Here is a 10,620-nt window from a genome sequence, read left to right on the forward strand (position 1 = left end):
GGCCCCCACCATATCACCTACTCTGTGAAACACGGATCTAGACCAGGACTTTTTTTGAAGGGGAGTTTGGATCACACCAGTGGTAATCAGAAGCTATTCCTGGTTCAATGATTGGGGATAATTTCTTTCTAATGGTGCTGACAGTATGCAGTGCTGGCGATCATGAAGGGTCAGCTGCATGCAAGGCAAGTGCATTAATCTCTGTACTACCTCTATAGCCCAGGACTTAGTTTTTTCCTTTATTTTCTAAAAGTATCTTTTATTTATTCTTATTTAGAGTTTGGGGCCACACCCGGCAGCGCTCAGGTGTTACTCCTGGCTATGCACTCAAAAATGGCTCCTGGGGGGGGGAACCATATGAGATACCAGGAATCAAACCTGGGTCCATCTCAGGTTGGCCGAGCTCAAGGCGAATGTACTACCACTGTGCTATTATTCTATTATTGCTCAAGTCCCATGAGATTCCTTTCCTTTTTTTTTTTTTTTTTTTTTTTTTGGTTTTTGGACCACACCCAGTGACGCACAAGGGCTACTCCTGGCTATGTGCTCAGAAATCGCTCCTGGCTCTGGAAACCATATGGGATGCTGGAGATCAAACAAAGGTCCGTCTTGGGTCAGCACGTGCAAGGCAAACGCCCCTCCACTGCGCTATTACTCCAGCATCGAAGATTCCTTTTTTTGTTGTTGTTGTTGTTGTTGTTTGGTTGGTTGGTTTTTGGGCCACACCCGGTGACACTCAGAGGTTACTCCTGGCTATGCTCTTGGAAATAACTCCTGGCTTGGGGGATCAAATGGGATGCTAGGGGATCGACGCAGTCCATCCTAGGCTAGGGTGGGCAAGGCAGATATCTTACCACTTGTGCCACTTCTCCGGCCCCCCAAGATTCCTTTTTTGCCAGAAAATCACAACCTGGGTGAGTACTGCCAGATATCCCCAGATTCATTTATGTGGAGGGGAGGGGTAGGGGAGGGGAAGAGAAACATTGGCTGTTATACATTCAGAAACTTTTCCTATTGCCAAATTATTCATGACTCCCCACAACTAGTTAAGGTAGGCTCTGGCCAAAGCAGTAACACAGGATTGCCTTGCACACAGCTGACTGGGGTTCCATCAACAGCATCCCATATGATCCCCAAGCACTGACAGGAGTGATTCCTGAGTACAGAATAAGGAGCAACCACTCAACAATGCTAGATGTGGTCAATAAAAGGGAGGAGGGGCAAAGCTAGGCTTTAGACTTTCTCCTTTAAGAACTGATCTAGAAAGTGAGTTTATATGGGAGATGAGTGTGGCTCCCAATATTCAGGGACCCACGGGCCACTCTGGCAATACTCAGACAAATGCAATGCTCGGGCCAAACGGTGCAGTCCTGCTTGAGTCCTGTTGCCAAAGACTACCTGGCTCATCTGACAGTGCTCAGGTACCTCCAGAGATATACCTGTCACAGTATAATCAACCCAAGATTCTGCACTAGCAGAATCTATCCCTAACCCTCATGCTAACTCTTTAGCCCCAAGATAGTGTTTTTCTGTTTTTATTTACTTTGGTTTTTGGTTTTGGGGCCACACCCGGTGATGCTCAGTGGTTACTCTGCTATGCACTCAGAAATTGCTCCTCGCTTGGGGGACCATATGAGACACCAGGGATTGAACCCAGATCCGTCTATCCAGCTGCATGCAAGGCAAATGCCCTACCACCGCGCTATCGCTCCGGCCCCAAAATACAGTTTTATTAAGGTAAACTCTAGGATTCCAGGAGCTTGAACTGAGGCTGGCTAGTCCCTCCTTTGTAGGGAGGGGTATTGCCAAGAGTTCAACCAGGGCTCACACAGGCAAGGCATCCACTCTATCAGAGAAGTCCATCTTTGGCCTTTGACTAGCACTCTCTCAATAGATGAAGAAATGGAGATCCTGAGAGCTAACATGTCTCCCCAGAGTCCCTGCCAGATTTCTTCAGCTCTGAGCACTGGTGAGTCCTTATCCCAAATCCAGGGCTCCTATTAAGAGCCCAGAGGTGAAAAAACCCTCAGTGTAACACACACCCTCGTGTTCAGTACTCACCTGGACAGAGAGGCATGAGTTACACCTGGCTAGGTGAAGGCAGCCAGCTGGTGGGACAGGCTGCATACAGAGCATTTACTGCTGACCTATCAAACCAAGTCACAGAAATGCCCAGAGGGCAAGGACCTAAGCAGACCATTAGTTAGTAGGAAGAAAAGTGAAGAAAAAGAAAATCTGAAAGCTATTTCTACTCATCAGAATGCCAAAGAGTAACATGGTCCTTCACGGCAAACAGTCTGCTCAAAAGCAAGAAAATGGTTAGGAAAAGTCCCACAGATTTAGTACCAGTCCTTAGTTTGCAGAGAAAAAGAAAAGGCCTTCCTGGAGCCTAACTAGGTCCCAAACCACACTTGTACGTTTCTCTAACCCTCAATGTATATTTTTATCAATCATTGAAATACCAAATGACTTTCAGTTTCACCTTCCTGAACGGAATTTAGAGATGCAAGGATAAAAAAGATTAGGGAGGTGTTTGCCTATAACTCACCTAGCTCAGGAATTACCAAGGAAAAGGCATCCTAAATTTTTCATTCCACTCCAGCTGTACTCTATCCTACCTTCTCAGTGATCCCTGTTTTCCCCAAGCCAAGTTTATAATTAGGTATGTGGGGGGGAGGCCCTTGGGAGTAAGACTCAAGTGGTGGAGTGTATGCCTTACATGTGCTAGGCCTGGACTCAATCCTCAGCACCACATGCCCCTGCTCCGATAGTCCCTGTAAACCATCAAGAACAGTGCCCCTCCCAAAAATAATTAAAAATTAAGTTAGAGATCAGGGCCAACAGGTTTGCTTTATGGCAGGTCACAAAACAATTGAGTGCTTGTTAAATGTTAAATGGCCGAAAAAGGTAAAACTTGTGTGAGTTTCACCAAAGAGGTGTGGATTAAACAGAAGTGTCCAAAAAGGAAGGGTTTAGGATTAACAGACACCTCTCACACAGCAGCAGCTCAATGGGCCCACAAATTCTTCTACCTTGTGGTAGCAGAGGGCAACACGGAATGGCTTACTATAGGCACTGACTCATCTCACAGAACAACAAACCCACAATGACACAACAGACAAGCTGCTGAGAAACTCATTCAACGGCTAGTATTAGTAGAAGCAGATAGGGCGCTTGCCTTGCACATGGCCAACCTGACTGGATCCCTGACACCCCTTATGGGTCCCTCAGGATTGATCTCTGAACCAGAGCCAGGAGTAAACACTGAGCACTACCAGGTGTGACCCCAAAACAGGAAATCCATTCTAGACCCATAGGGACAGTGAGGAAGAAAGGTCTGGGGCAAATGGAGTAGAAGGCTGAGGCTCACTAAGGGACACGGTGTATCCCCTCTACAAAGCCCTGAACCCCTGCATACAGTCAGGTTGTAGCAAACAGAAGACCAATCGCCAACTATGGGGAAGCCCATTTGATTTTCTTCCAATCAAGTCTCCAGGTGGGAGTCTGAGAGGGATGTCTTGAACAGAATTTAAAACTCAAATGATTTTAGGGAAATTTAACAATTCTCAGAGATTCACTGAGGGTGGAAGAAAATCTTGTCACATAACCAGGTGTCTGTCATGTAACCTGTCATGTAACCAGGTGGCATCTCCCATCTGACAAATCACTTCACTTTTTCCTCAAGGAGAAAGAAAGGGAATACAATGAAGGCTGAAACAGCCCCTGCCTACACATCATAGTGAAGACTCAGCCTAGGACTAAGGCCCAAAAATATTTAGGTTACCAGGTAGCTGGACAAATTGCATTAAGGTATTGATGCCCAGCAACCCTACACTGAAGGCAGACTTTGGCAGGTGAGCAAGTCATTTAAAAGAGACACCTCCACTGTCACAGTGTGAAGGTAATTCCAAGAAGCAGGAGGAAGTAGTATTCCTATGAAAGGGATTCCAACTAGACACAAAGCGACCATATTTGTGTCTTAAAGGCAAGAGCAGTCCCCAAGAGGTCAATTGTGCACCATCTGTGAGACTGAACAACATGTGTGATGAGAGTCTTTTTAATCCAAGTAGGCAATAAATAAAGCTTCAACGATTTGCATAGCTATAAGGTCAGTGACCTCCTCTAGCTCCAGGCCATGATTCTGAAAATATGCCCAGGAATTATTACCCAGAACCCACCAAACGAGTTAATAAGTGAAAGAAGAAAGGGTCAAGGCGAGCCAAAGAGCTCCCCAAAACATCATTTCCCTATGAAGAAATTAAGTGGCCAGTGCTCAGAAAGTGAACACATCTGCAAAAAAAAAAAAGCCTAAAATACAGCATAGGCGGGCTGCTCTAGCTTTCAGAGACGCTCTGCTCTGTCTGTACCTTTAAGAGCAAAGGGACTGGGTGGTGCCTACTGGTGAGTTCAAGCTTGGCTTTCGTCCTAAATTGTTTGGTTTTGTTTTTAAACGTGGGAAGGACACGCAAGCTCCCAACTGCAAGCAGCCAGGAGGAGCCTGGGTTTCCCAGTGTGTTGAACGCGGGCTGCGATTGCGATGAGGGGGTGAAGTGAGATGGGGATTGGGTGTTGGGGGGGGGGGAGGCAGAGTAAAAGCGATTGTACAGGAGCCCAGATTTCCCTGGCGAGTTAAATTTAAACACAAAGTAGCCGGCGGTGCCTCGATAAGGACAACAATGTATACTATAAGCTCGCTGCTCAACGCTCTGCCCTGCCCGTACCCTCTTACCCTGCTAGAGAGGCCCGCAGCTGGAGTCAAGTTCACCCACCGGGTTTGCGTTAGCGCCAGGGAGGGGGGCCGGGAGTGTCCCCCAAAGCCCCGGACCTGTCCCCTTCTAGTTCCAGGAAGACTCAGCAGTACCCCCTCTACCTCCACCACCACCCCCAGGCTCGGCCCGGTTGGAGAAATAACGGAGAAACATAGTGCCTGGGGACATAAAATTTGTCTTTTAAGTGCTGGAAGCCCAAGCCGATGGGGTCCAAGGTGGGGGGGCAGAGTAGGTAAGTGGACGGCACGTGACCCACAGCAACCCCCAAGGGAGAGCCACCTAGAATGGACTACAAAAAGAAAACTGCTCCAACACCCCCAGAATCGAAACCCTAACTCCCCATCCTCAACCCCACACACACCCCAGATAGGGCCCATCCCAACCACACACACACACACACACACACACACACACAAATCAAAACTGGTCTCTGAGCTCATCAACACCCTCATAACCTGCTTCCTCGGTTGCCCCCCAAAATCTGGGTTGCTACTTGCTTAGGCTGTGGACCCCCTTGGGGCCTAGGTGTGTGGGGCTTTGGAGAAGTTGGACAAAGCTTCCCGAGTGGCCAGATAGAGCATGCCCAGCCAGCCCGTGAGGATGGGGGGGGGGGGGAAGAAACGGGGGTCTCCTCTGGAGCTTTCGGGGGGACGTGCTTCCCTCTTGCCTCCCTCCCTTCCTCCTGCCCAACGGGCACGCCCGCCCCGCCTTGGCCCACACCGGGTACACACGACCTTTGGAAAGTAAACGGGTGCGGGGCCGGGCGACCTTGGGGGCGACGTGCCCCCGCGCGCTCCCACAAAGTTCCAGCTGCGGCGGGGAGTCCCGGGGGCCGGCGGGGGGCTGAGCCGCAATCCCCCCACAAATCTCGCACATGCGATCTATCTGTCAGGAGCCCCAAGCAAGCAAGCAGGCAGGCGATGATGGAGCGAGCGGCGAGGAGGGCCGGGCCTGGCCGACTTGACAGCGAGCAGCGGGCCGCAGCTCGGCGACACCTGTCAGTGGAGGGACGCCCACCACCTGCACCCCAGAAGGCTCCCCCATCTCCGGACAGCGTCGCCCTGGAGGGAGGTAGGTGCGTGCAGCCCAGCCAGGCCAGCGGGGGCACCCCATCGGGCAACGCCAACTTACCCCCTTCAGCTCAGCAGCGCCCGTCGGGATGCAGAGCCCTCGGCCGCACCGCCACCACCCTCCCCGGCCTCCCGCCAGAGCCCGGCCGCCGGGCCCCCCCCACACGCGCGCCACTCCGCCGGCTCTCCCACGTGCTCGCCCGGGCCGGGGGAACACAGAGACGTTAAATACTAAGGGACGCGCAGCGACGTGCCCGCGGCGCGGCGGCGCGACGCGAGGCCACGCCCCCGCCCCGGGCCCGCCCCGCCCCGCTCGCCTGCGCGTGCGCGTTGCGCTCGCCTGCGCTGCTCCTCTTCTCTCCCCCCCCCCCCCACATTGGTTCCCTGAGTGGGGCGTGGCCCGGAAAGCTTCACCGCCCGTACCCGGCAGGCCCCGCGCGCTCTCTCTGTGTCTTTCTCTCGCGAGATAAAGCGATGATCCTGCTGTCCATCAGGGAAAAAGCCCCAGGGCTTTCGGGTCCCCGAGCAGTCTCTGAGTCTTCTGCCCAACGGTTGCAGGGCGGTTTCCTTCTCTTCCTGGTAGAGTTTTTTTGGGTGCATCTCGCAGGATCTGAGGTTTACGTCTGGTCTGAGAAGTTCCTGGGGGGGGGGGGCAGAGAGATGGCACGGAGGTAGGGCGTTTGCCTTGCATGCAGAAGGACAGGATGGTGGTTCGAATCCCGGCATCCCATATGGTCCCCCGAGCCTGCCAGGAGCTATTTGAGAGACAGAGACAGAGACAGAGACAGAGAAAGAGAAGAGAGAGGAGAGAGAGAGAAGAAGAGAAGAGAAAGAGAGATCTCTCTGGCCCCACAACTTTCTTTTTTTATTTTATTTTTATGTTTTAGTGTTTTTAGTTTTGGGGTCACACCCAGCAGCACTCAGGGCTCTCAGAAATCGCTCCTGGCAGGCTCAGGGGACCATCTGGGATGCTGGGATTCTAACCACCATCCTAGTGCATGCAAGGCAAACGCTCTGCCTCCATGCTATCTCTCCTGACCCTCTTTTATTTTTTTAAATAATTATCTTTATTTAAACACCGTGATTACAAATATGATTGTAGTTGGGTTTCAGTCATGTAAAGAACACTCCCCTTCACCAGTGCAACATTCCCATCACTGATGTCCCAAATCTCGGTCCTCCCCCCCACCACCACCACCTGCACTGGAGACTGGCTTTCTACTTCCCTCATTCATTCACATTGTTGTGATAGTTCTCAATGTAGTTACTTCTCTAACTGCACTCATCATTCTTTGTGGTGAGCTTCATGTCATGAACTGCACCTTCCAGCCTCATCTCTTTTGTCTCTGAGAATTTTTGCAAAAACGGTCCCTCTTTTTAATTTTTTATTTATTTTTGGGGTTTTTGTTTTTTTGGGTTTTTGTTTTGTTTTGGTTTTGGTTTTTTATGGTTTTGGGCCACACCCCATGATTCTCAGGAGTTACTCTTGGCTCTCTGCTCAGAAATTGCTCCTGGCTTGGGGAAACCCTTGCTTGAGGCCAATGGAAAGGAAGGGACCTATCTGCTGCATCCCTGATGGTCCCCTGAGGCTGTTAGGAGTAACCCCCTGAGTGCCACCGGGTGTGGCCCAAGAAACAAAAAAGAAAAATAAAATTAGCCCTGAGGGACTTGGAGAGGTAATACAGTAGATAGGAAGCTTGTTTTGCACGTAGTGGTCTTGGGTTCAATCCCTGGTGTCATACATGCTCACACAGGTGCGCACACACACATACAAAGGCAGGCTCTTGTTGGCCAAACCTGCTCTTAGTCCTAAACTTTAGAGTGTTGTTTTGGGGGGAGGGTCACACCCGGCAGGGTTCAGGGGTTACTACTACTCTGTGCTCAGAAATCACTCCTGTCAGGCACGGGGGACCATATGAGATGCTGGGATTCGAACCATCATTCGTCCTGGATCAGCTGCGTGCAAGGCAAATGTCCTACCTCCTGCTATCTCTCTGGCAAATTTAGTGTCTTTAAATGAAAGTTAATATTGGACAAAATACAGACACGAGGTCATGTCAAAAGTGAAACATGAGGGGCCAGAGAGATAGCATGGAGGTAAGGCGTTTGCCTTTCATGCAGGAGGTCATCAGTTCAAATCCCGGCGCCCCATATGGTCAACTGTGCCTGCCAGGAGCAATTTCTGAGCCTGGAGCCAGAAATAACCCCTGAGCACTGCCGGGTGTGACCCAAAAACCACAAAAAAAAAAAAAAAGTGAAACATGAAACTCAACGGCAAAGCGCACACCTGAGACCTGAGTCTCTTCCCCAGGCGCCTGCTTGGGAGTTTTGTCAGGGGAATTGGAAAGTGGCCTTTGAGGTTCTGGAGCGGGAGCACAGTCCTTATCATTCACTTTGAGTGTGAGGACAAAACTGCAGTGATGTGAAGGAAACGGAAAAGATTATGACTTGAAAAGCTCTGCATTGCAACTTAAACCTAATTGATGAGATTATTGCAAATAGTCTCTGGGAGGATTCTCAAGGGGCAGTACAGGTAATAGCAAGTAATCATTTCTGGAGAACTTAAAAGATTGTTGTAAATCTTGAACGTTTCAGGTGAATGGGTGGAGTGAGAACAGGAAATGGAAAAAGAGGTTGGAAGAACAGGGGGAGGAGGTGCTGAGGAAACAGATAAATGATGCTTAGATTTTATTCTACTGTGCTTAGCCCCAAGACCAGGAATTCTTCCACCTATAGGGCCTTGTACCTGTTTCTTCCAAGTAAAATATTTTGCAGATTTCTGGACAGTCTTTCTCTCCTCTCTCTCTCTCTTTCTCTCTTTCTCTCTCTCTCACTTTGTCTCTCCATCTCTCTCTCTCACTTTGTCTCTCCCTCTCTCCTTTCCTCCCTCCCTCCCTCCTTCTCTCTCTCTTTCTCTTTCTCTCTCTCTCTTTCTCTCTCTTTCCCTCTCTCTCTCTCACTCTGTCTCTCCCTCTCTCTCTCACTTTGTCTCTCCCTCTCTCTCTCCTTTCCTCCCTCCCTCCCTCCTTCTCTCTCTCTCTCTCTCTCTCTCTCTCTCTCTCTCTCTCTCTCTCTCTCTGGAGGCTTTAGTTTTTTTGGTTTGTTTGTTTATGGGCCACACTCAGCAGTGGGGTTATGCCTAGTTCAGCACTCAGAAATCAGTCACTCTTCGAAGGCTGAAGGACCATATGGGATACCAGGGATCAAAGCCAGGTGGGCTGCATGCAAGGCAAAGGCCCTACCCACTGTGTTATCGCTCAGGTCCATCCTCACTTCTTTCAGATCCATTGTTCAAAGGTGACAGGGCATGCAGCATGCATGTCTCCATTATCAAGGGAGGCACTGCTCCGGGCCACTGAGACAGGGTTTTATCCAAAGCAGTCTGACTTGATGTTCACCAAGTGAAGAGCACCAAGTGCTCTTCTGGAGGTAGAACCTAAGATCCAGGAAAGAGTCTGATACGAAAATGTCTTTCTGGGGCTGAAGAGATGGTAGGTACAGCAAGCTGAATACTTGCCTTGCATTCGCCCAACCAGGATTTGATCCCCAACACCCCATATGGTTCCCAGAGCACTGCCCAGAGTAATTTCTGAGTGCAGAGCAAGGAGTAACCCCAGAGCATCACCAGATATGGACCAAAACAAAATAAACCAACAAAAAACTATTGAAGTCCTAATCCCAAAATGTGACCTTGCTTAACAGCAGGACCATTACAGATATAATTAGTTAAATAGAGATGACACTATTAGATTGAGTATCCCAGGTGGCCCTGTGAAAGCAAGTAAGCAGGGTGTAGGTTGCATAATGAAAGAGAATTAGATTTGTGCTTCAGCACACACACACACACACACAAACACACACACACACACACACACACACACACACACACACACACGTGCACTTGGGTGTAGCCATAACACAGCAGGAAGGTCATTTATCTTGCAAGAAACCAACCCAGATTCGCTATCATCCCATATAGTCTACCAGGAGTAATTTGAGTATGGAGCCAGGAGTAACACTTGAGCACCATTAAATGTAGCCCCAAAACAAGCAAACAAACAAACAACAAGAATATCCTTAAATCGGGGCCGGGCGGTGGCGCTGGAGGTAAGGTGCCTGCCTTGCCTGCGCTAGCCTAGGACGGACCGCGGTTCGATCCCCCAGGAGTAACCCCTGAGCGTCACAGGGTGTGGCCCAAAAAACAAAAAAAAAAAAAAAAAAAAAAAAAGAATATCCTTAAATCAAAAGAAACAAAGAAGCAAGAAAGATTTTCTCTCAGACATTTTTTCTTTTTTTGGGGGGGGGGGTTCACACCCGGCGATGCTCAGGGGCGACTCCTGGCTATCTGCTCAGAAATAGCCCCTGGCAGACACGGGGGACCATATGGGACACCGGGATTCGAACCAACCACTTGGATCGGCTGCTTGCAAGGCAAATGCCACTGTACTATCTCTCCAGCCCCAGACATCTTTTCTTGCTACTGGAAAACAATGGATTTTTGTTGCTGTGGGCATCAGGTAATTCTTTGGCACTATAGCACTCTTTCCAAAATCCATGTTTAGGGGCTGGAGCAGTGGTGCAAGCGCTAACCTAGGATGGACCGTGGTTCGATCCCCTTGGTGTCCCATATGGTCCCCCCAAACTAGGGGCGATTTATGAGTGCATAGCCAGGAATAATCCTTGAGCATCAATGAGTATGGCCCAAAAATAAAAACAAAAACTCCACGGTTACCTGGTTAAGAGGGGTGGTGTCCCTTTCTCTCCTGAACGTGCAGGGTACT

At 49.7% G+C, this 10,620-nt stretch overlaps 1 protein-coding gene across 1 annotated transcript in view; it reads right to left on the reverse strand.

Annotated features, from left to right (window-relative positions):
- AKAP1 (A-kinase anchoring protein 1) overlaps nt 1-6,112 on the reverse strand; it is a 48,721-nt gene extending 42,609 nt beyond the window's left edge. The window contains exon 1 of the mRNA XM_049771485.1: nt 5,901-6,112. The gene's annotated coding sequence lies outside the window, so the exon portion shown is untranslated. The remainder of the gene's footprint in view (nt 1-5,900) is intronic.
- Nucleotides 6,113-10,620: the final 4,508 nt, after the last annotated feature.

Source organism: Suncus etruscus, chromosome 1 (assembly GCF_024139225.1).
Source record: "Suncus etruscus isolate mSunEtr1 chromosome 1, mSunEtr1.pri.cur, whole genome shotgun sequence".
Lineage (NCBI taxonomy): Eukaryota > Metazoa > Chordata > Mammalia > Eulipotyphla > Soricidae > Suncus > Suncus etruscus.